Source organism: Tupaia chinensis, unplaced genomic scaffold (genome assembly GCF_000334495.1).
Source record: "Tupaia chinensis unplaced genomic scaffold, TupChi_1.0 Scaffold000113_1, whole genome shotgun sequence".
Taxonomy (NCBI): domain Eukaryota; kingdom Metazoa; phylum Chordata; class Mammalia; order Scandentia; family Tupaiidae; genus Tupaia; species Tupaia belangeri.
Window position 1 is genome coordinate 3184847 of NW_006159577.1, and position 22340 is coordinate 3207186.

General features: G+C 46.3%; 1 long non-coding RNA gene across 2 annotated transcripts in view; it reads left to right on the forward strand.

The window, feature by feature from the left end:
• Positions 1-22340, forward strand: part of LOC106734423 (uncharacterized) — a 42224-nt gene that overhangs the window by 370 nt on the left and 19514 nt on the right. Inside the window, exons 1-2 of one of the 2 annotated variants that reach the window (XR_003548650.1) lie at positions 18512-18643; positions 19467-19603. This is a non-coding gene — a long non-coding RNA (uncharacterized LOC106734423). Of the gene's footprint in view, positions 1-18511; positions 18644-19466; positions 19604-22340 lie in introns of those variants that run through there. The other variant, XR_001370040.2, reaches the window with a different exon arrangement.

A 22340-nucleotide genomic window follows, 5' to 3' on the forward strand; every position in this document is an offset into this window, starting at 1 on the left:
AGGCACCCAGAGGTGAGGAAGTGGTTGCTGGGTAGCTGCCCCCCCCCCCAAGATACATGTGAGCACCACATGTATCTTGGGCTCAGGCTTTTCCCAGCAGCCCCACAGGTGGGAACAATTGCCCCAGCAGTGTCCGCAGGGAAAGGGAGTTAAGAGGGCCTGGCGGCTGATGTGAGGCTAAGGACTCTGGTCTGAGTCCAGTGCCCTGGCCTCTCTGTCGCCGGCCCTGGAGTACAACTGCGGATGGTCTGAGCTGAGAGCCTCCTCCTACCTAGTTCTTTCACTCTTGAGTCATCCCTTCTTCCTTACTCTCTCCTCTCTTGGAAACACTCTGTCCTGAGTCTCGTGCACCCTCCTAGGACTGCGAACGGGGAAGGCTGGCCCCTGAGAGAACCATCACACACCCCCGGAGACCTTGGTGATGGGGAGGGTCTGGAGCAGAATCAAGGCTCTGTCTGCAAACCCATAGGGGCTCTTGCCCTCCATCCTCATCCTGCATCTGCCTTCTCGGATCCTCCCAGCAGTCTCTCTTTCCTAGAGTCTCCTCTTTCCTTACTGCTGGCTCTAGGCCCAACCTCTTTAACCATGGCATGTGGCCTCTTGGTCCAACTGGTCCTACACAAGGAGTCTCCACCTACCCCATTCCCAGACTGACCTCATGCATATGTGGGGAGGGAGGAGCTCAGCAGGTCCAGGGGTCTGGACTGCCCACTTAATCCCCTGGGCTTCCAGGCTTCCCTCTCTCCTGGGTCAGGAAGCTCTCAAAGACCATGGATACACTCAGCTGGGACTGGCGGGGCTCCCACACTGCACCCCCTTTCCAAGGGCCTTTTTGTGTTATTGGAGAACTTATCTGGCCTTAGTTAAAACACTCTGAGGTCTGGGACCTCCATTTGGCATTATCCTTCTTGGGAAGCATACATTAAAACTTCCCATCTAATTGGAGTGGACTAGGTTTGCAGTTTCACTTTCTAATGGGAGACAACTCCTGTCCTCTACCGTTTCTGAGTGGAGTCAGATTTTGTTCCTGAGACTTTGCTTGGATCTTTTCCATCCCCTTCTGTGAGGAAGCAGCAATCTTCTAGGGTCCTAGCTTTATTGAGAGTTCTTAGTTCACTCTTGCCTCTTATAAGGCCAATGCCGTATTCCCCTTTATCCTTATGGATATGAAAACAGCCATGGGGGCCAGCAGGTGGCATGGTACTTAAGGCACTGGACTCCCATATGGTCAAGCATGGTTCAAGTCCCAGACCTGGCAGCTTGCTTTCTCACTTTCCATCTCTCTGTCTCTCTTTGTGTGTGTCTCCAGTAAGCATGTGAGCCCTATAGCAAATTAGAATAATAATAATATATCAAATTTTAAAAAATCCAAAAAATGCAATCACCAGTCCTTGGAATACACATTTCTGTTGAAACTTCCCTGGGCTTCTGTGGTGTTGGCTTATGGATTATCCTTCTGGCTTGCAGTTTCTACTTCTTTCTGGCTCAAGAATTGCTCTCTTCCCCCCTTTCAAGCTTGGCTATAAATTACCAAAAAAATTGACATAAACGTTGGAGCAGAGATAGCTAGCAGGATAGAGAGGAGGATTTTTTAATTAATTTTCTGTTATTAATTTCTAGATTAATTTCACAGGAATCAGAGGGCCTACTCTGAATGATTTAAATCCTTTGGAATGTGTCGAGGTTTGCTTTATGACCCAGCATATGGCTCATTTTATTAAATGTTCTGTGTGTATTTAAGAATGTGCATCCTGTCAGTGCTGGATTTAGTTGATTAGGTGAAGCTAATTGTATTATTCAGATCTATATCCTTACTGACCCTTTTTCTGTTGTTGGTGTTTGCTTGATTTCTTTCATGAGAGAAATAGAAACAGAGTGTACAAATGAGAGAAAGAGACAGAGAGAGAGAGAAAGGTGTACCTTCGACGGGCCCCACCACACCTCAGTCCTCTCTTGGCCTCCCTGTTAGCCAGGATTATGGGCACATGTGGATGTGCCAAGCATTTGGATAGACTTGGGATCTGAACTGGGCCTCCCATATTATTCTAGTACTGTGCAGTGATGCCCTACTGTCTGTGCCATTGCTGCTGCACCTCCTTACTGATTTTTTTTTTTTGGAGCGGGGAGGTTTTTGCTATAGGGCGTGTGTGCTTGCCATGAAGACAGAGAGAGACAGAGAGACAGAAAGTGAGAAATCACCTCCCGGGGGGATGGCCATGCTACAATCCCTTCTCCTCCATTCTCTTCTCAGGATCTTGGGCATGCACGCACACGCACCCAGTGTAAGTTTAAGCCACCGGGTCCAAGACTCGAACTGTGTTCAGCTACATGGGAGTCCAGCGATGTAGCCATTATTCCATCTTCTGGTCCCCTTACTGATTTTTTTAAAAAAATCTGCTTTTCTATAATATATTGAAAGGAGTGTGTTAATATCTGTCAATCTGTCAATATTATTGTGAATTTATCTCTTTTTCCTTTTAGTTTTGTTTTTGCTTCATGGGTGGATCAATTTTTTTTCCTCCATAGGGCTTATAAATTCCCTGGAATTTATAAGAAAGACAGTGAGAAGAAAAGTGAAATCACCCCCTGGGGGGATGGCCATGCCACAGTCTTCTCTTCCATTCTTCTTCTGGGATCTTAGGCACACACACATGTGTGTGCTCAGCATGATTTTCAAGCTGCCAAGTCCAATAGGTGAATCATGGTTGGTCATGTGGGAGTCCACTGCTGTAGCCACTACAGCACCTGCTGGCCTCTGGATTGACCTTTTTACTATTGTAAAACATCCACTTTATCTCTAGCAATGCTTTTTGCCTTTAGGTCTGCTTTGTCTGATTTAAGCATGTTTTTCTTTTGTTAGATGTCAGTGTGTCTCTGGCATAGCTTTTCCCAAAGTTCATTTTTCCTACTTTTTAGCTCTTATTAGAGATGTATCTCTTCAAATCAACATGTAATTGAGATCTTTAAGATTTCACCTGACAATCTTAGTCTTACTTGGAGTATTTAGTCCATTTATATTTAATATAATTACTTAAATATTTGGTTTATAGCTACCATTTTACTATTTGTGTTGAACCTGTATTTTAACTAACTTGTCTCCATGCATTTGTGGTTTTGTTTTTTGTTGTTTTTTTTGGTCTTCTTTTAGTTTAATGGCTTTGTTATTCTGTTTTCCTTTTGAAACTTGGTACTTAAACATTGTTTTATTTGTATTTTAGTAAGTATCCTGATTATGAAAACGTGTGTTCCTGGCTTATTACTTTCTCATATAATTTAGAATTTGTATTTCTTCTATATAATGTTAAGATCTTAGGACATTTCATTTTCTCCAGGCTTTAATGTTGCCAAGCATTTTAGTTCTACATATATTTTAAATACTACAAAACATAAATTTTAATGTTTTTATAGTTAACACTTGTTGTATTTACTTTTCTGTATCTCTTAACTTCTTTATGCATTTCAGTTTTTTCATCTAGGTTCCTTTTTCTCTGTCTGAAGAATTCCTACGGCTGTTTATTTTAGACTAACAAAGTTTCTGTTTTGCTGTCTTTAAATACCTATGTATCCTATTCATTTCTGAAGATTGTGAAGATTTCTGACTGATATCTGGGTTCAGTTCTTTTCTCCATCTTATAGGATCTGTCCCTCTATTGTCAAGAAAGTAATTTTTTCTTCTGGACTTACAAGCCTACTGACATTTTTGCTAGTTCCTGTGCTTACTCTACTAGTCCGATTCTGGACCCTCTGCCTCTTTCTTTTTGCTCAGGACTCCCAAGTTCCCCAAAGGAAAAAGCAATTTCAGAATATGGCTCATCTTCTCATGGTTTTTACTTTTCTAGGATCTTGGGCCCTTAGGCCTGATTGTCTTGATGGCTCGCCAGTGCCTTCAAACAAATGCTCTTTAATGTCCTTAGCTTTCTTGTTCTTAGTAAGACAACTGGTCCTGTATAAGCTTCTCAAGAAAACAGAATTTCCTTTCTATTGTGCTTGAGTCATTATATATTTTGGTATTTTTGTTACCCCAATCTATCCTGCCTTAACCAACACGTATTTTTATCAGTGTCTCTTTTCTTTTTTCTTTCTTTCTTTTCTTTTCTTTTCTTTTCTTTTTTTTTTTTTTTTTTTTGCTATAAGGTGTGTGCATTCACCAGAGAGACGGAGAGATAGAGAGACAGAAAGTGATATCACCCTCCAGGGGTGATGGCCACACTACAATACCTTCTCCTCTATTCTGCTCTGGGAATTTTGGACATGGATGCATATGCATCCACTGTGAATTTCAAACCACTGGATCTGGGACTTCAACTATGTCAACCATGTGGGAGCCCAGCACCCTTGCCCCAATTCTACATGCTAGTCCCAGAGTTTTTATATGTTTTTAGAAGGAGGTAGTCCATGATCACTAGTTTTGCAGATTGTTGAACCAAAAGGTATTATATAGACTACAATTAAAAATATAAAGGAAAAAACTCTAAAGCCAGATGTTGTCCTTATCTACAAGATACAGGAACACAAATACTATGTGAAGAGAAAAAGTTTTAAATGTTATATTCTGTTGTTAAGGTAATGCACATTTATAAAAGTTAAGTTAACACAAAATAAAAAAAAAAACCTTAAAAACTCAGTACTCAGAGTATGTGCTCCCCAGAAAGACAGAGAAACAGTGAGAAGGAAAGTGAGAAATTGTTCTCTAAGGGGATGGCCACACTACACTCTCTTCTCCTTCATTCTCCTCCTGGGATTTTGGGCATGCATGCACACATGCCTGCCATGAGTTTCAAGCTGCCAGGTTCAGGACTTGAAACACAGTTGGTCATGTGGGAGTCCAGCTCCTTAACCACCCCATCTGCTGGCCCTCTAGTTTTCCTCCTATATATTTTGGCTTAGTTGAGATCATATTAAATGGACAATACTATGTACTGCTCAAAGAAAAAGCCCCTTAAGACAAAACTTAATATAGCATATGCCATATATCCCTGGCCCATTCAATTAAGTCTGTCCCTCATTTTCCTCATCTGTAAAACAGATGAATGTTTTACAGGGCTGCAATATATATAATGAGCTATCATACATACAATTCTTAACATTATTCCAGACCCAAAATTGTTCAATAATTTATAGCTATTAGAATTATTAGGAGTAGTAATTATATCAGTAGCATTCCAATTTTAGAAATAAGACAACTGAATATGAGAGGAATTGACTAACTTGCCCCAGGAAAAGTGTTGATAAATGGCAGACCCAAGTTTCACACTATAGTCTAACTGACCCCAGTCTTTTTCTACTGGTACCTTATTCCTCAATCTGTGCCATGTTGAGGACATTAGAGAAACTGAGAGTGCCTTCTGGTAGCTTTGTGGAGGTAGAGCCAATCTGTCATCAATTCCACAATAATGCTGGGTAACAACCACAAAGCCTGTGACACTACTACCGATGTCATACTATTAACACTGATCCATGAGCCTGGGGGTCGCTGACCTGGGCTGGGCTCTGCTAGCTAGTTCTTCTGGTCTCGGCTTGGCTCACTCATGTGTCTGCTGGTCAGGTTGACTGATCTGGGATGGGCAGTTGGGGTAACTTGGCTCTACTCCATGTGACTCATCCTCTAGGGGGCTGTCCTAGGCATGCTGTCATGGCAAGGGACTAGTAGCAAAGAGAGGAAGGGCAAAATGTAAGTGCTTTCTCCAGCTTCTGCATGTGTTATGCTTCTTAACATTCCATTGGCCAAAGCAAGTCACTTAGCATCAAGGGAGAGTATATGATGCCACTCCTACAGTCCCATGGCAAAGAAAGGTAAGGAACAGGGCATAGATGCATTGGGTTTGTTATTGGGAGAAGTCAGCAACCATCTAGTTAGCCAAGAAGGCAGACAGGTAAGAATCATCCCATCATTCAACAGGATGACATTTGAAAAATTAACTGGTGGACTGCTTCTAAATCCACTAAATCTTTCCATTGAGTTGCCAGCTAGGGGGCTATCACATTATGTGTGTTTGGGGGTGAAGGGAGTTACACATTAATGAAAATAAAGATGGTAAATTCTTGGTGTTTACATCCAAAAGCCTTGGTCTAGGAATAGATAGAAGATTCAAAAAGATAAATGAATTTTTCCCCTTCCCGACTAAGGCAAATCCAGATGGCAAGGAGCAGACCTCTTCCTAAGAATGGAGGGAGGATGATGCCTGCAGAACTCCAGGAGGAAACTTGAGTTCATGAACTAAGCATGTCAATTTCAGATGCATCAGCAAAGGGGCTCTAAACACAAGAAGACAAAAAAAAAAACCCCAAAACCAAAAACCAAAAACCTGAAAGATGACAAGGCTGGGTACACTTGAAAGAAGTACAGTTCAGAGCTTGCCTAGTTCAGAGTTTGCCCAGGAGAGCTTAGGACAGTCACTCTGCACTTCAAGAGCCGGACGAGGTTGGTGCCAGCAGCTATTGATAAATTGGAGCACTGCCAGCCCTAAATTAGGGATTCATAACCGTCTCTGGGCTTACAAGAACCAAGAGCATACTCCTGGCCCTGGAGAGAAAGCCAAATCCAGATGCCTCCACACAGAGTGAACACATTTTGAGTCTTCAGGAAAAGGAGAGAAGGAAGGTGGTTACTCCCCTGAGAGGATTTAATGGGTCAGTTGAGGAGTTAGTACCATTAGGAGTTAGGCCTACTTCTTCCCCAGAGGCAGAGTTGGTTCTAGGATTATCCAGAACATTCTTGCTCTCCAGAAAGACTCCTGGGTCCAGGTGGCCCTGGTTGGCTTGGTGGGCCAAAATGCAGGTGGCAGGAAGCCAGGAGCCATGCCAGCTCCTGTCCCACCTCCGCTGAGGACCACTCACTCACCTGCACTGTTGGGTCCAGCGCCAGGGCCATGAGCGGCGTTGAGCTCCCCCTGGGGCCCCACCGCTGGGGCACCTGTAGGGCAGGTAGCACAAGTCCAGCCCTTGAAAGTTGCAGGGAGCTGGAGTTGCCATATCTTGCAGGCTATCTGCCATTTTCCATCTCTGCACCCAGAGGAAAATCTATTTGGCCCCGAGTGTATTTAGAAAAACAAGAATTCAATGGGAAGTTTCTAGCAAGTACAGGACAGCAAGGCAAAGGGTGAGTGAGCAGCTAGGGCACCTCCTCCAGGCATTTAAAAGTGGGGAGCCTGTGCAGCCCACCCGAGCTGGATCCAGGGTGGGTGCAAGACATCCCTTGTCCTTCCCTCCCCTGGGGGCGACTGCAGCTCTTGGGCTGGGAATCAAAGGGCACTTATTAAACATGTAAAAATAGTGCTTAACGGATTATATTATTAATTCCAACGGAGATAATGAGAAGCGCTCCATGCCGGTAACGTGGCCTTTGGGAAGAGAACCAACTTCAGTGCTCAGGCCTCTCTGATAGTCCCGACTAGCTGGTAACTCAGCAGGCAGCCAAGCCTCCTCCAGGGGGCGCTCCTCCCCAGCGCACGGGCACCTCTGGCGCTGCGCCTTCTCGCCCAGCCAGGGGTTCACAAAGCCTGAGCCGCTGAATTTCAGAACAGCCGGCGAACAGCCTTCCACCTCACTCCTGGTGAACGTAGAGGCACTTGCACTGTTCTGCTCTGTATATCCGCATTTTTTCAGTGTTTTGGGACTTGAGAGATTTGTGGGACTGACTGCATGCCTCCCGCTGCGAACTTGAACCGTATCCAGTTGAATGATGCCATCACTTGAAACAGGAGTTTCAGGGCCATTTCTCACAAGTCAAATTCATAATCGATACTTCATATACAACATGTAATTGTTTAAATACGCACAATCTGGAAAGGCTGGTTCTTCATAAACTTAGGCCAAATTCCAGAAAAGGCAGAAAGGAAAGGGGAAAAACCGTTAAACCTTGAGTGTGTGCGTGGGGGGTAGTGATATGAGTGTTGTAGGAGTGTAAGTTTGTGTGTGGGTGTGTTTGTGAGGTAGGTGACACCGTTAAACCTTGAGTGTGTGCGTGGGGGGTTGTAATATGAGTGTTGTAAGAGTGTAAGTTTGTGTGTGTGTGTGTTTGTGAGGTAGGTGATTTGTGTGAGTGCATATGCGGGTTTATGTGTGGGTGTGGCCTTGTCTTGCACACTGACCACAAGCCAGGGTCCTACAGGACCCAGGAAGTTTCTTTTTCTTCTTCTTTTTTTTAATTTGCTTGCCAGAGAGAGAGAGAAAGTGAGAAATCACCCCCCAGGGAGGATAGCCATGCTGCAATCCCTTCTCCATTCTCTTCTTGGGATCTTGGGTTCTCATGTACATACTTTTCGTATGGTTTTCAAGCTGCCAGTTCCAGGGCTTGAACTGTGCTGTTGATTATGTGGGATCCACCACCTTCACCTTCATGCCATTGGCTGGCCTGAAAACTCCTTTTCATCAGGGACTCTATTTGTGGGCTTCCCAGTCAGGATCCAGGTCACCTTCATGAAGTGTTGGCTGAAGAGCAGCCAGTGGACCCTGGGAGGCTAGTGGAGGCGTTAGGAGGAGTTGTGGACACTGAGGGCCTACTGGGTGTCAGGCACTGTCTGGGACTGGGACGTAGCCGCAGGGAAGAGCACCCATGACGCAGGAGCTTATACTCTCCTGGTGGAGGCTGGGCGACATGTCTGTGTCAGGGCTGCTGAGTACAGTGGGAAGGTGAGGCAGTGAAATGTGGGAGACTTGGGGGGGAGATGAGAATGGGGAGGGGCCGCTTGGAAGAAGGCCAGGGCAGTGCAATGAGCCTGGACATTCCAGTGTGAAAAACAAGGCATGAGCGGTCCGACTGCGAGTGAGAGGAGGGCAGGGTAGAGGTCACCCAGGCCGGCTTTGTCAGTGGCAGTGCACACCTCCAGTGCACACCTCTGTCCAGGGCCGTGCATGCTCATGTGCAGCCAGTTCGCCCCTCTGCTCAGATGTGCTGTCTTCGCCAGCACCTGCATGCTTGCCACACAGGGGTCCATACCTCCAGCATTCTCATTGCTCCAGCTTGGAGCCCTCCTTGAGTCCACTCCCCATCGCACACCCAATCCTTCTGGAATCCTCTGACCACCTCTGACCTCCACTGCTGCAACCCCAGCCCCCTGCCAGCATAGCATCGTCCTCCCTGCTAGTGACTGCAGCAGCTCCCGCAGGCCCTCTGCCCTCCCCTTTCCCATCTATCTTTACAAGCCAGCAGCCAGAGGGAGCCTTTTGAACATGAGCAGGGGGCTGTGGGCCACTGAAATCCTGTGCTGCTCCACTCTGGCTCAGATGAAAGCCCAGGTCCTTCTCATGGTGCCCAAGACCTGCACGACCTTCCTCTCTCTTCCTCCTTCTTCCCAGTCCCACAGCTCCCAGCCAGTCCTCTAATGCCCAGGCCTGCCTCACTTCTGGGCCTCCACACTAGCTGGTGCCAGCCTGGAAGCCTTTCCCATCACCTTGGCAGTAAGCTTACCCCTTCCCCTGGCATTCTAGGTCTCCCAACCTGGTACTTTTTCATAGCACGTCTCCTCTCTCCAAACATCATTTACTTACTAAGTTTTGCACGTTGTCTTCTCTCCCACAAAAAAGCTCCACAAAGACGAGGAGCTTTGACTTTTTGCTGCCTATTGCCATTGCCTGGCACGTAGATATTTGCTGAATGTTGGCTGAATCCTGTTGGTCAGGATTGCATTTCTTCCTGAAGTCAGAATCGGCCAGGGGAGAGATGGCAAAGGTGGGATGCCACCTGAGTTACGCTGCAGAGAGCAGCCTTGTCTTCTGTGGGCAGGCAGGCTGGGGTGGGGCAGGAGGCGCACAGGGAAGCAGGGCTGTCTGTCTCTCCAGTTCCCTGTGATTCCAGAGCAGGGCTGTCTACCAGGACTTCTGTGGTGACGGCCATGCTCTGCCTCTGTGCTGCCCAGCGCGGTACCACGGGCCATGCGTGGCCACTGGGCACTTGAAAATCAGCTAGCATGGCTGAGGAGCTCTGTTTTAAATTCCATTTTGTTTTAACTGAAATCTAAGTAGTGACATGTGGCTAGAGGCTCTGAATTGACAGTGCAGTTCTAGAATCATCCTGATGAGAGGCGGTGGTGCAAGGACGAGGGCTAACGGCCATGGCAGAATGGAAAAGATCACATCTGGGATCCGTTTGGGAGGTGGACCTCAGAGGTTGCACTGAAGGTGGGATTTAAGTGGGAGGGAGAGAGAGAGCTCCACGTGTTGCCTTGGCTTGGTCCTGACTAACAGAGACAGGGAAGGCTTAGAGGGGAGCAGTTGACATAGAAATAGCATTTCTACTTGACCTGTTCGAATCTGGAGTGTAGCAGAGCTCTGCCCATGGGCAAAGCAGGAGGCAACTGCAGGTGGGTGGCATGTTAGTTCTTAGCTGGAGAAGGGATCACAGAAGGAGAATGTGTACCTAGGGCTGGGAAGACACTCAGAAGCCACCAAGCCATGCCAAGAAGTGACGAGATGACTTTTTCTGTTGTTAGGGCTCGATTCCCAAATTAAATCCAGTTATATAAAAATGACACCTGTCTTGCCACCTATGAAATTTGTTCCTGCTATAGACCCTGAGCCCAGGTCTTGGCCGAAGGGAAGCAAGATTACATGTTTGGCTGCACATGGATGATAGCAGCTGACTGGAAGCTCCTCTGGTTGCAAGCTGGGGTTTTATTGACGATTAAGTTTAGATGATTAATGCGGGTCAGCTGGACTTCCGATGCCCAATAACTGTCCTGTGGGATCAGAGGATATGTTTTGTAGTCACCGCTAAAGGACTTTGAGAAACACCAAGTCCGACTTAACGAAATGAACAAAGGGAACAAGCAGTGAACTGTTTTCTTAATAGGATCAAAACGCCCTGTTTCGAATTGTTGAGTGTTTCAGGTTAGCCCCGAGTCCAATTTTTAGACACTTAAGTTTTGAGTGTCAGATTCCAAATGGCCCAGCCTCTGCCTTGACCCTGAGCCACATCCTGAATCAAACAGTCCCTGATTTAGGATCTGCCGGCATGTGACCAAGAGGATCTAATTTTGAAAGTAGAGCGACAGTCCCATTTTCCATGTAAACTTGAATGAACCCCAGTATGGTGGGGTGGAGGAGTCTACCTGGAGTCTAACTCTTTTACTCCCTGCCCCTAAATTACTCTCTTCCTGCCCCTAGCTGTGACAAAAAATATGCTTCTCACATTTTTTACAGTTCACACAGTGACTTCATAGATAGGCAGGACATAAATTAAAAGTTCTCAGTTCAAATGAGTAGTGGGGATGAGTGAGGAAAGTGTAAGGAGCAGCACCCTGTTACAGATTTCGTGATGGCTCTCCCAGGTCATGAACAAAGACTCCATGAGGACATCAAAGCATGGGGTATGGGCTGCTTTTGTTGTCACGGCCAGCAGAGGGCAGGCTGGGTCTGGGAATGTCCTGGAGATGGCCGGTTTTCAGCCTGAGATCACTGCCGCACTTCCCAGGATGATCCCAAGGATGCCGGGTTCTGTGACTTCCTCCAAATCCCTTCATTCTGCTGGTTCCTCCTTTGAAGAGGAAACCTGTGGAGCTCTGGTCATGCCCTCTGGTTCCCCGTTCCCTTCCTACAGGGCCCTGCCTTGTTCCAGTAACTGATCTCAGCTGACCTGGAGTCTAACCCCTTTTACTTTGGAAGCTCTGGGCGGGGTCTGGAGAAAAGGCTCCCTCCTGCTCTTCCTCCCTCCTGCTGCACTTACAGGACCGGCACTTGGCCATTGCAGCTCTCAGCCAGAGCCCTCGGCAGCCCTGTGCCCACCCTCCACTGTGGTCGCCAGTCCTACCTAGACAGCCTGGCCTCAACTCCTGGCTCTGCCATGCAGTAGCAATGTGATCTTGGTTCTCCACACCATTGTTTTCTCATTTGCAAAATGGGCCTAAATGAATGCATAGAAAAGAAGCAATTAGAAGAAGGTCTGGTAAGTAATCTGTGACAGCTCGATACAGATACGTGTGAAATGTTCTTAACCCCCGGAACACTGCTTCTTTCCACTTGAGTGGGGTGGCGGCAGCCACCACAGGGTGACACACTCATTCATCGGAGGCCAGTTTGGGCCTGAGCATTGCCAGCCTGGAGGCCCCGCCTGGACCTATCGGCTTCTCCAGTCAGCTGCATTTTCTTTGAAGGAGAATTTAAACTGTGGAGTTCTTGTTCCACATGTACTGTAGAAGGAAAGAGGATTGAGTTTTCCTTTTTCTCTTAAATGCTTGGAGGTTGAGTTTCAGACTTTAGAAAAGTAAGGAAAGCCTGAAATTAAATACAGGTCAGGATCATTCCAGAAGGCCCCAGAGGTGCGAGTCTGCTGAGTGCTCCTGGAGCCAGAAAGCCTCCCTCGCTGCTATCCCTGATGACCTGGGCATGGGCAGTGGACGCTCAGCTGGGACTGGATGTGGCCCGGGAGATGACCAGGGTGAGGATGGGGCACAGAGAGGCAGATACACTGTGCTCCATTTGGGCCACGACACAGGAACCGGAACCCTGTGCTCTTTACTGCACAGGCTCCGGTGTTTCTCAGAGTCCTCCAGGCCAGGGTCTGCTCGCGTTTCGGCGCGGCCCCCTCCCCACCCATCCTGGGCAGGCCATTCTTCCCTTTGTTGGCCTTTGTTGGCCATTGGAAGCAGCTCGTGTTTCCCTCCCTGCTTAAACAGCATGGGTTAGCCTCTGCTGAGTCTGACCATATTTTGATAGGCTTTTGATTCTGGAATGTGTGTGCATTGTGTGAATTCCAGTGAAAACTCTTTTTGTTTCCACCGCCCTCATTCTGTCTGGCTTCTTCTGACTCATGTAATCAGTAGGAATATTAATTACGAAAAGATTGCTGGGCGCCTGGTGCTGGAGGTGATTTGGTCTGTCTCCTTCATCAACAAAGGAGCAAGCTGGCCTGGAGGGGGCGTGGCTTGCTCTAGACTGGTGACCCCTGGCAGGACCTCCTGAGCCCCATCCTTGACACCCTGGGCTTTCTTCTGAACCATTGCTGAGTCAACTTGCATTCCCAGTGCTGAATTTCCTGCAAGTCGCTGAGACTAGAATGACCCATTCGCTTAGTTAAGTGTCTGAGTAGTATGGAAGCCCTGACGGGAGTCTGGAAGGAAAGCTAAGTGTGGTGAGAAGCTGCATTTGATTTTGGGTGTGGGACACAGGGAGGTAGCACAGACTCTGCCCTTTTCTACTTGAGTTATAGAGTGGGGACCCTAGGGACCCCTAAGTGACACCAAAACTCTGTTATTGTGGAGGCGCCATTGGACTAGAAAGAGAAAGAGTGCTGGCGGCTGGTGCCCTGTGTAGGAACTTATTCCCAACGCAGAGCTGAGAGACGGACACTCACACCACAAGTGGTCGGGCAGGCAGCATGTGTTGATGCCCCTGAGGCCTTGGACAGATCAAAACCTATTTCCCCATTGCCGTAGTCTGTTTGTGCTGTTGTAACAAAATACCCTAAACTGGGTATTTCTAAGAGCAGGCCTGTATTTCCTCACATCTGTGGCGTCTAAAAAAAGAAAGAAGCCTAAGAAGAGGCACCAGCTTAGGTCTGGTGAGAGTCTTCTTGCTGTGTCCTCCTAGGACAGAAGAGCAGGAGAGAGAACCCACTTCCTCCTTGTATGAAGGGCTTTAATCCATTCATGACGTGGGAGCCTCATGACCTAATCCCTTCCCAGAGGCCCCACCTTCCAGTACTGTCACCCTGGTAATTAATGTTCGACCGTAGCACCCATCTACAAACAAAAGGAGAATAATGCTGAAACTTGTTTTGTAAGCGTGTTGTACGATAACATAAAGTCTGTCGGAGTCTTTGTTAGCAGTGAAGTGCGAAGAGGGGTTGATGGGTGTGGACTTTAAAGCCAGGCCTTGTAGGGGCAGTGGAAGAACTGGTCAGAGGCCCCAGGTTAGGGAGCTGAGGGGGAATATGGCAGCTCTGAGCAGTGGTAATGGCACAAACTGGAGGTGTCTGCTGTCTGGTAGGCAGGAGACCAGAGCGGGTGCTACGAATGCCTTCTGATGTGAGGGAGTCAGAATTGGCTGGAGCTGGAGCCGTGCCCCCAGGGAACAGCTGTGGGCAAACGACTCCATCTCTGGCACTCCGCTTCCTCTCTGATGGAGCTCCTGTTTGGCTGGTTAGAGTGAGAAGCACAGGGAGCAGGCACTGAGGGCTTTGCGCAGTGAGCTATCATCTGCTAGTCCAGCTGGTGGGGTGAACATGGGTCTAGGTGGAGAGGAAGTGGGAGCCCCTTGCACAGGTGTGAGCAGGGCAGGTGGCTTAGAGCAGAGGGAGCAGGCTCTTCCTGTCCTAGATTCACATTTCCGTAGAAACCTGCTCTTCTTGTAGAGCCTTCTCACCCCAGTCCTCCTTCAAGGCTGGTGGGTTCTATGACTGGATGTAAGCATAATCTCGAATCTCGAATAGGGGTGCCTGCCCCTTCCTCCCAAACTCCCAAGAGTCAGAAGATGTTTCCTTATTAAGTCTCTGCAGGGTTGTCTGGGAACAGAATCCAGCTTTCAGAGTACAGAAGTTTCCCTGTTCAGGGTAAGCTGAGCACCTGGCGACTTCCGAAGTAGAGGGAGAACAGGGCCCCCCCACCTCCACACACACAAACCCCAATGTGCTGAGGTTGTGTTTAGCCAGATCATAAGGACTTGGAGACTGGGTGTGAGCATACCTTTGTAAATACCCAGGGGGTATTTCCGGAAGGTCAGTGTTAGTCTCAGGAAGTCCTATACTCTCAGGCCACACCCTTGTCCTTGCATTTTCTCCCATCTGTTCAAAATGAGCCATGAAGATCAGAGTCCCCCAGGAGTTGGCATAATAGCTATGTTGCTGGACTCCCATGTAGTTGGCCGCAGTTGGAGTCCCGGACCTGGTGGCTTAAACTCACTCAGGGCGCGTGTGCGTGTGTGCCTAAGATCCTGAGAGGAGAATGGAGAAGGGATTGCAGTGTGGCCATCTCCCCTGGGGGGTGATTTCTTGCTTTCCATCTCTTTGTGTCTTGTCTTTCTTGTGAGCTCACTTGCCCTATAGCAAAAACTTCTCCCCCTCACCCCCAAAAAAGATGAAGACAATTGACCTCCCTTAACTAGCCACAGCCCAGGGTGTATAATTGTCCACAGGCAGCAAAAACAGCTCTGGGATGGGAAGCCTGGGACCACACAGCTCCAAAGCAGAGCAACTCCCACTCAGGGCCCTGGCTGTGGGCCCTCTCTTGGTGTCCATCTCTTGGCTCTCAGCCGGTGATAGTGCCAGTGCTCCAAATGCCAGCTCCCAGCCTACTCCTTCCTGCCCTCTGTCCCTCCTGTCCCTACTACTGTTTTCTTTTTCACTCCTTGTCTTTCACCATCTGTATCCCCAGCAATGGGGCTGGTGGGTCCAGTTAGAGTAATCCAGGCCCCAGGGAGCGGCAGTGTGCATGCACACGCGAGCACCTGTGTGTGAGGGTTTTCAGTGCTGGTGCCTCTGAGATTAGATTTGGGACATGTAAGATTTTTCCAAATATGCAGGAGAATGAAGGAGAACTGCCAGAGAGTGTGGGCTGCCACATCTCTGTGTCTCTTTTGGAAATTAAGAAAGAAGAGTTCTAGTCTGAGCCCCCAAAGCACCAGTCATGTGAAACTCAGGGAGCCTCTCCCTGCTCCTCCCCCACTGGGCTGCAGCTTCTCACCTGCGATATGTCAAGCATCAGAGTCATGGCAAGCCCAGTCTTGGTGGGATGCTCTGCTACGATGCTGTGCTGCAGAGACCGCGACCACATGAGAAGCCCGAGTTAAAATCCCAGTACTCCCAGAGACTGGGTGCTGAGCTGGGATCAGTAATTCCAGCAACTCGGGAGGCTGAGGCAGGAGGATCACAAGCTTGAGACTGGCCCAGTCAATGTAGTGAGACTATGTCTGAAAGAGCCAGACATGCACTTGCAGTCCCAGCTGGGAGGTTGAGGCAAGAGGATCTTAGCATGGTGACACCTTGTTTTTTATTAAATAATAATGATGGCAAAGTTCCCCCTCCATGCCCCCATCCCCCGGCCAGGGCTTTAGTTTGTGGTGAATTGAGGCTCCATCTTCTTGGGGCAGGGAATGGATGAAGTCAGAGGAGCCCAGGTGTTCCAGACCAGGGCCTCATTCTTCCCATAGGCTCTTGTTCTTTGTTTACAAGGGAGTCTTCAGAAAGTTCATGGAAAATGCATGTCATTAAAAATACTGTGCATAGATTTCAATCTTTTGGTATCAAAATATATTTGTACTTTTTTTTTAAAAGAGATGACATGTGTACTCTCTGGAGAGACAGAGAACAGAGAGACAGAGAGAGAGAAAGTGAGGAATCACCTCCCATGGGGGATGGCCATGTTGCAATCCCTTCTCCTCCATTCTCCTCTTGGAGCCCGGAATGAGTTTCAAGTCACTGGTTTCTGGACTTGAATAGCGGTTGACCACTGGAAGTCCAGCACCTTAACCACTACGCCACCTGCTGGCCCCTGTATGATTGTTAAAGTGAATCAAATGAGAACTTTGAGATGTATACAAATACATACACCCTCCAAGTGGTTCTGCAGCTGTGTCATAGGTGATCCCAAAATGATTTTCAGTGGCTATAAATCTATTCCACATGCTGACCCCAATAAATGTGTACTTAAATTCTCTTTTTTCGCAAGCTTTTTGAAGTTCCCTACTATTTATTTGCTTATGGTGTTACACAAAAATTTCTATTTGAAAAAAGGATTTTGCAATTCAAAATTATTTGAAAATTAGTCTAGATTCCAGGGCACTCTCCCGGCTCTAATGTTTGATAATTCTGCCACACGCCCTCCCTTCTAGGGCCACCAACTATCCTGCTTTGCACAAGACTGAGCATCTCCAGACACAAGACTGAGCATCTCCAGACACAAGACTGTGCTGAAATTGGGCAAGGCAAGGCCAGCTCGTCACCTTTTCACACTCTCACTTGAGTCGCCTTTGTTAAAGCCATTTAGAAAACTCCCTCAATGCTGGCCTGTGCGCCTAGAAAAATGGGATCAGTAACCTAATCCAACAGTGAGCCAGGATGGAAAGGAAGGGAAGCTCATCTCCATCTGTTTTGAAAAAGCAGCCTTTACTTTAACTTGCAAATCACAGAACTCCAGTCCCCCTAGCAGGACCGGAAGCTAACTGGGGACTGGTTGGTGTGACTGATGGGAGCCAGGGGGAAAGAGGAGTTTTAAAAAAGAAGAATTTCACACTGAATCTCTTAATCTGTTTCCAAAGAGACTCATAAAATCTTAATATAGCCCTGGGACTGTCATGTTTATAGACAGAGCATCAGCCAGCACTGCAAAGGCAGTGGCTTGGAGTGTGACCAGAGTTTGCAGAACAAATGCACCAGGGAGGAACTTGGAATAAAATAACTGAGGAGCAGCCTCCTGGTAGGGTAAGCCAGGCTAGCTGGGCAGTCTTGGGCCGGTTCCTCCAGCAGGTGCAGAAGGCCCGAACTGCAGAGTCTGAAGCTCTGTTCTAAGAGGTAGTTCATGCCCAACCCTGGCCTCAGTCCTCATCAAGGAGGAGAATGGAGCCTGGGCCTAGGTAAGAACCATGCTTCCACTCTCACCCCCCTCAAGAGGTGTCCTTTTCTACAGAATGTAAGGCTGATACATCTTTGATGGTGTCTGACAGGCATTAGCTGTAGTCTGGAGGACACACCTTCAAGGCTGGCTGAGGGTAGCTGAGAAGCATGTGGGGTTAAGTGGGCCGCAGCTCAGAGGACAGGAGTTCCTGTGGGTTCCCGGGGAAGGGGACCCGGACTGGGCTCCAAGCATTAGGGAAGGTGGAAAGGAAGAGGATTCAGGCAGGGAAAAGGGGTAAAGGCAGGGAGGCAGGGTGAGCACAGCACCACTGGGACAGGCAGACAGAGATGGGTTTTTGTTGGGAAGGGTGCAAGAGAGCTGACTCTAGTGCTGGCTTGGGTTATGAAAAAAAAAGGAACTAAAACAAACAAAAAAAACTACTTGACAAAGTATGAGGGGACTTCAAAAAGTTCATGGAAAAATGCGATAAAAGTACCAGTTTATTTTGGTGTAAAAATATTTGAAATCGGTGCATTGTTTTTTCATAATACATGCTTTCCATAAACTTTTTGGAGATCTCTCATAGAAATGATTACAGTCCAGATTCTACCTGGGAGGGGCAAGGTTGGAAACAAAGGAAAGTATAGGGGCAGCCCCTGTCGGTGTCAAAGGCCAGTGTGAGGCCATTCAGACAGGCTTGGAGCAAACCCCGCTGGAGAGTGGGCCTCTCAGATGCATTTCTTGCTGTTCTCCCACCATCACTCCAGGGATCTGGGAACTGGCATGCCTCTGTGTTAACATAATGGCCTTTAATTTTTTCCCGTTTTATGATTTGAAGACATAATTTCCAAACATTGACCTATGTGGAAAAAATGAGGAAAGAGTCAAGTTTTCTCTGGTCTTAGGCAAAATGTAAAAAATAAAATGTAATATGTTTTTCCATAAAGCTATATTTATTCCATTTAAAGGACTATTCTTTATAGTAAGATTTTACCGTTCCTATATTTTTGTTGTTCAGCTGGCTTTCTTCAATGGAATCACGGTCCCTGAATTAACGTAAAAGTACTGAACTCCTGAAGACTGAAAATGACCATTTACATCGCTAATGGTCTCCCTGTTTAGAATGTACGTCGACATTAGTCATCGGGAAGCCAGAAGAGGTTCGTCTGTAGGAGAAAGGTGTAACTGGTTATTCTGCAGACACAGCAGGTCTAAACAGCAGATGGGTCCCTAAATAGCAAACCCCACAGATGAGTCCTTAAATGGCAAACCCCACAGCCTCCCTGGCCCTGTTCCCCGAAAGATGTGTGTTATTACATCATTGGGAGGTGGGCACAAATTGGAAGGGGTTTTGATGATACCGTAAGATTGGACACTGCAGATTTTTGTGTGTGAAAGTTTGTTTCTTTGAGTCAGAAGTGGGATGGGGAAGAATTTTCTTTCTGTCCCAGAGATGAGGGAGAGCAGAAGATCCTAAGACACTAAGAACTGGGCTACTCTGACACTTCTTTGTTAGCTGTCTCTGACTTGCCAACTTTGAGCCATGCCCTTGTAGGAGAGGGAAAATTATTTCCTTTCTATCCTTCATAGTTCTTTGTTGGGATGGACCTCTACAACAAAAGGCAGATTAACAAGAAAAAAAACAAACAGAAGCTTAATAATATGTCTACTTCATGGGTATGTAGGAGAAAACCAGAGGCATAAGTGACTTGGAATTCAGGCTTCAGACCATTATCTCGAAAACAAAGAGAAAAGGGTGTGAGGAGACCCTATTCTGGGGGAGATATCCAGGAAAAGCAACGTAAGCAAGAATAAAGTTTGTTAGGTATAGGTTTAAGTCAGGTGCTTTCTCCAGTGATAAGCACTTACCATGACTTAGAGTCATGCTTCTCATCTTGGAGGAAGGAGGGAGACACCTTACAAATGGAAATTTCCCCTACAAAAGAATACCTTTTACTGAATATGCCATTTGTTATTTTTCAGACCTAACCTCATCACTCTGCACTTCAGGGGCCTGACATGCAGCTCTCTGCAGGCACCAAGGGGGTGTTGGCCTTCCTGCAGCCTGCTGGCCACCTGAAGATTTGCTTCCTGCTCATCACCCACATCCTGCATAGCTGGTAAATCTCCACAATGTTACTCGAACTCCAGAGATTCCCCAAAGGTTTTGAATTCTACTATTATTATTGACATTGCTGCTGTTGATGAGAACATACACTTTTCAACTTCCCACAAATAGTGTATTCAACACTTTGCATCGTTGCCCTTATTAGAAGGATAATTTTAAAAGGTAAAATCACTGTCATAAAATATGAAACGAACACATGCCAGGTTTTTCAAACTCATCATTTAATGAGGAAACCAATAATATGGTACAAGTAGTTCCAAGGAGAACCTCTCAAAATAACTAGGTCTAAATAATTCTTAAGTCAAAAAGGCCTATTTGGGGGGTGGCACATTCTGGATTCTTATACCCCTCCTTACAGATAATGCTCCAGTTCCTAGTACTTTAGAAGTCCCCACCTATTGGGTTGTCAGAAAAGTCATGATGTACTTTTTCTATCAATGTGTTTTTCTATGTAAAATTGTGTCGTAAGTTTTCCAATGACCCAATAAATGACCCTATATATATATATATATATAGAGAGAGAGAGAGAGAGAGAGAGAGAGAGAGAGAGAGAGAACTATAAAGAAAGAAATATTTATATTATGTAAAAAGAGATTTACACACGGTTATGGAAGTCGAGAAGTCCAAGGTCCGTAGTGAATGAGCTGGAGACCCAAGAGAGCCAATGATATAGTTCCAGTTTAAGGATGAAGCTCCGAGACTCAGAAGAGCCAAAAGTGTAAGTTCCAGTTTGAGTATGAAGGTCTGAGAACCAGCAGAGCCAATGGTGTAAGTTTCAGTCCACATCTGCATCTGAAAGCAGACAAAGACTGATCACTGAGCTGAACACAGTCAGACAGAGGAGAGTGAATTCTTCCATATTAAGCTTTTTGTTCTATTCAGGCCTTCAATGTAGTAGAGGAGGCCTTCCCACATTGGGGAAGCTAGTTTTATCCACAAACACCCTCAGAGACACACTCAGAGTAATGTTTAACGAAATATCTGGGCACTCTGTGGCTCAGTCAAGTGGGCACATTAAAATTAGCCATCACAGCCTCCAAGGCACTTCCTGGGCTTGTGCCGGCCTCCTTTCTGGGTCTATCTTCCCCAGATGAACCACACTATTGGGTGAGTAGCTCTAGGCCCAAAGTATGACCTCGGAGGTTCTATTTGCAGGTACAGATGGAAGAGCATGAATATGCAGGCTAGAGGGTGATTATAGGTGTGCACAATAATTGGTACAGGATGAGCCAAGTATGGGGTAAAATGGGGGCAGTCTGGGGCCAGCTGTTGCCACTCTGCACATTCTGGTATACAACTCTAAGGGGTCTGAGAGTTCTAAACCTGATTGACTTTACAGGTTGACTTGAACTTGACTTTCCAGATTTTATTGAAGGATACTGATGGGCTTTCACCCCTAAACTCAGCACTCTGGCATGCTTATTTTTTAAATTGATGGCCCTTGGAAAACATCAGTTGCTAGAAGAGGCTTTATTCTGCCCTTCCAGCCTCTTTGCCTGAGACTGAACCGCCTAAAACATATACACACACACAGAGTTGCTTTCCATTACCTCTCTGAAGCCTCTATATCTCACCACAGAGAAGAAAGCCTGAAGAATACAGCCACACCTGGACAGATTTTTGAGAAATGTCTGTCTCTTGGGCTCATTCCAGTTCCAGAAAGAATGGTTTACAAGTTGATTTTTGTCTTGGGTCCATTCATCACCACTCCCAGTAATTATTTATTACCCCTCAAAAGAATTGCCTACATATGCCATCTTTCTCCTTCCCTCTGAGAAAGAGTATATAAGCATTTGTATCTCATTAGGTAACTGGGTAATCGTACTCCTATAATTATTCCCTTGTGCATGTTAAATAAAATTCATATGCCTTTACTTTTTTTTTAACCTGCCTATTGTCTGATTTTCGAACAACCTCAGAGGGAAAATTTCTTCCCCTCTACATTGCAAAAGTATATTTGTCACTGTAGGTGGAGGGAGTGTATTTTACAACTTCTTTGCTTGATTTATAACTTTCAGATAGAGTCATGCACTGCAAACATTTTAATCAATGACAGACAGCATACATGGTGATGGTCCCTTAAGATTCCGAGGGAGCTGAAAATTCCATTGGGTAGTTCCATTATAGTTGTTGCAACTTTGTAGTACTACACAGGACTCATGTGCTTGTGGTGATTATGGCAGAAACGTATCTACTGCACTTTAAGAGTATAGCCATAAAATTATGTACAGTACATAATAGTCATAATAAATGACTATGTTACTGGTTATGTATTTATTATACTTTTGTCATCGTTTTAGAGTAAGCTCCTTCTACTTACTAAAAACAGAAGTTTGGATTGGTAGAAGTCTCATAAATCTTGTGTTTACCATGTTCCTTGATTGCTTCATTTTCTTGTGTGCTTGATTAATCTCCTGTACAAAATCCACTGGTAATGTTGCCAGTGAGAGGTCATATTGAGTGACTGACCTGGAAACAAAATTAAAAGTGATTAAGGACTACGAAGTTGGGAAATTAGTAATGGTTATTGCTCACCAGTAAGGCATGTCCCGTTCCATCATAGCTATAATCTTGAAGAACAAGGCCAAAGTAATAGAAGCTGTTAAAGAATCTGCTTCACTGAAGGGCAACAAGATTAGTAAAAGACCTAGAATGGCCTATATCAGATATGAAGAAACTATTTTTTTGTGTGATTTTTTTTTTTTTTTTTTTTTTTTTTTATAGGGCGC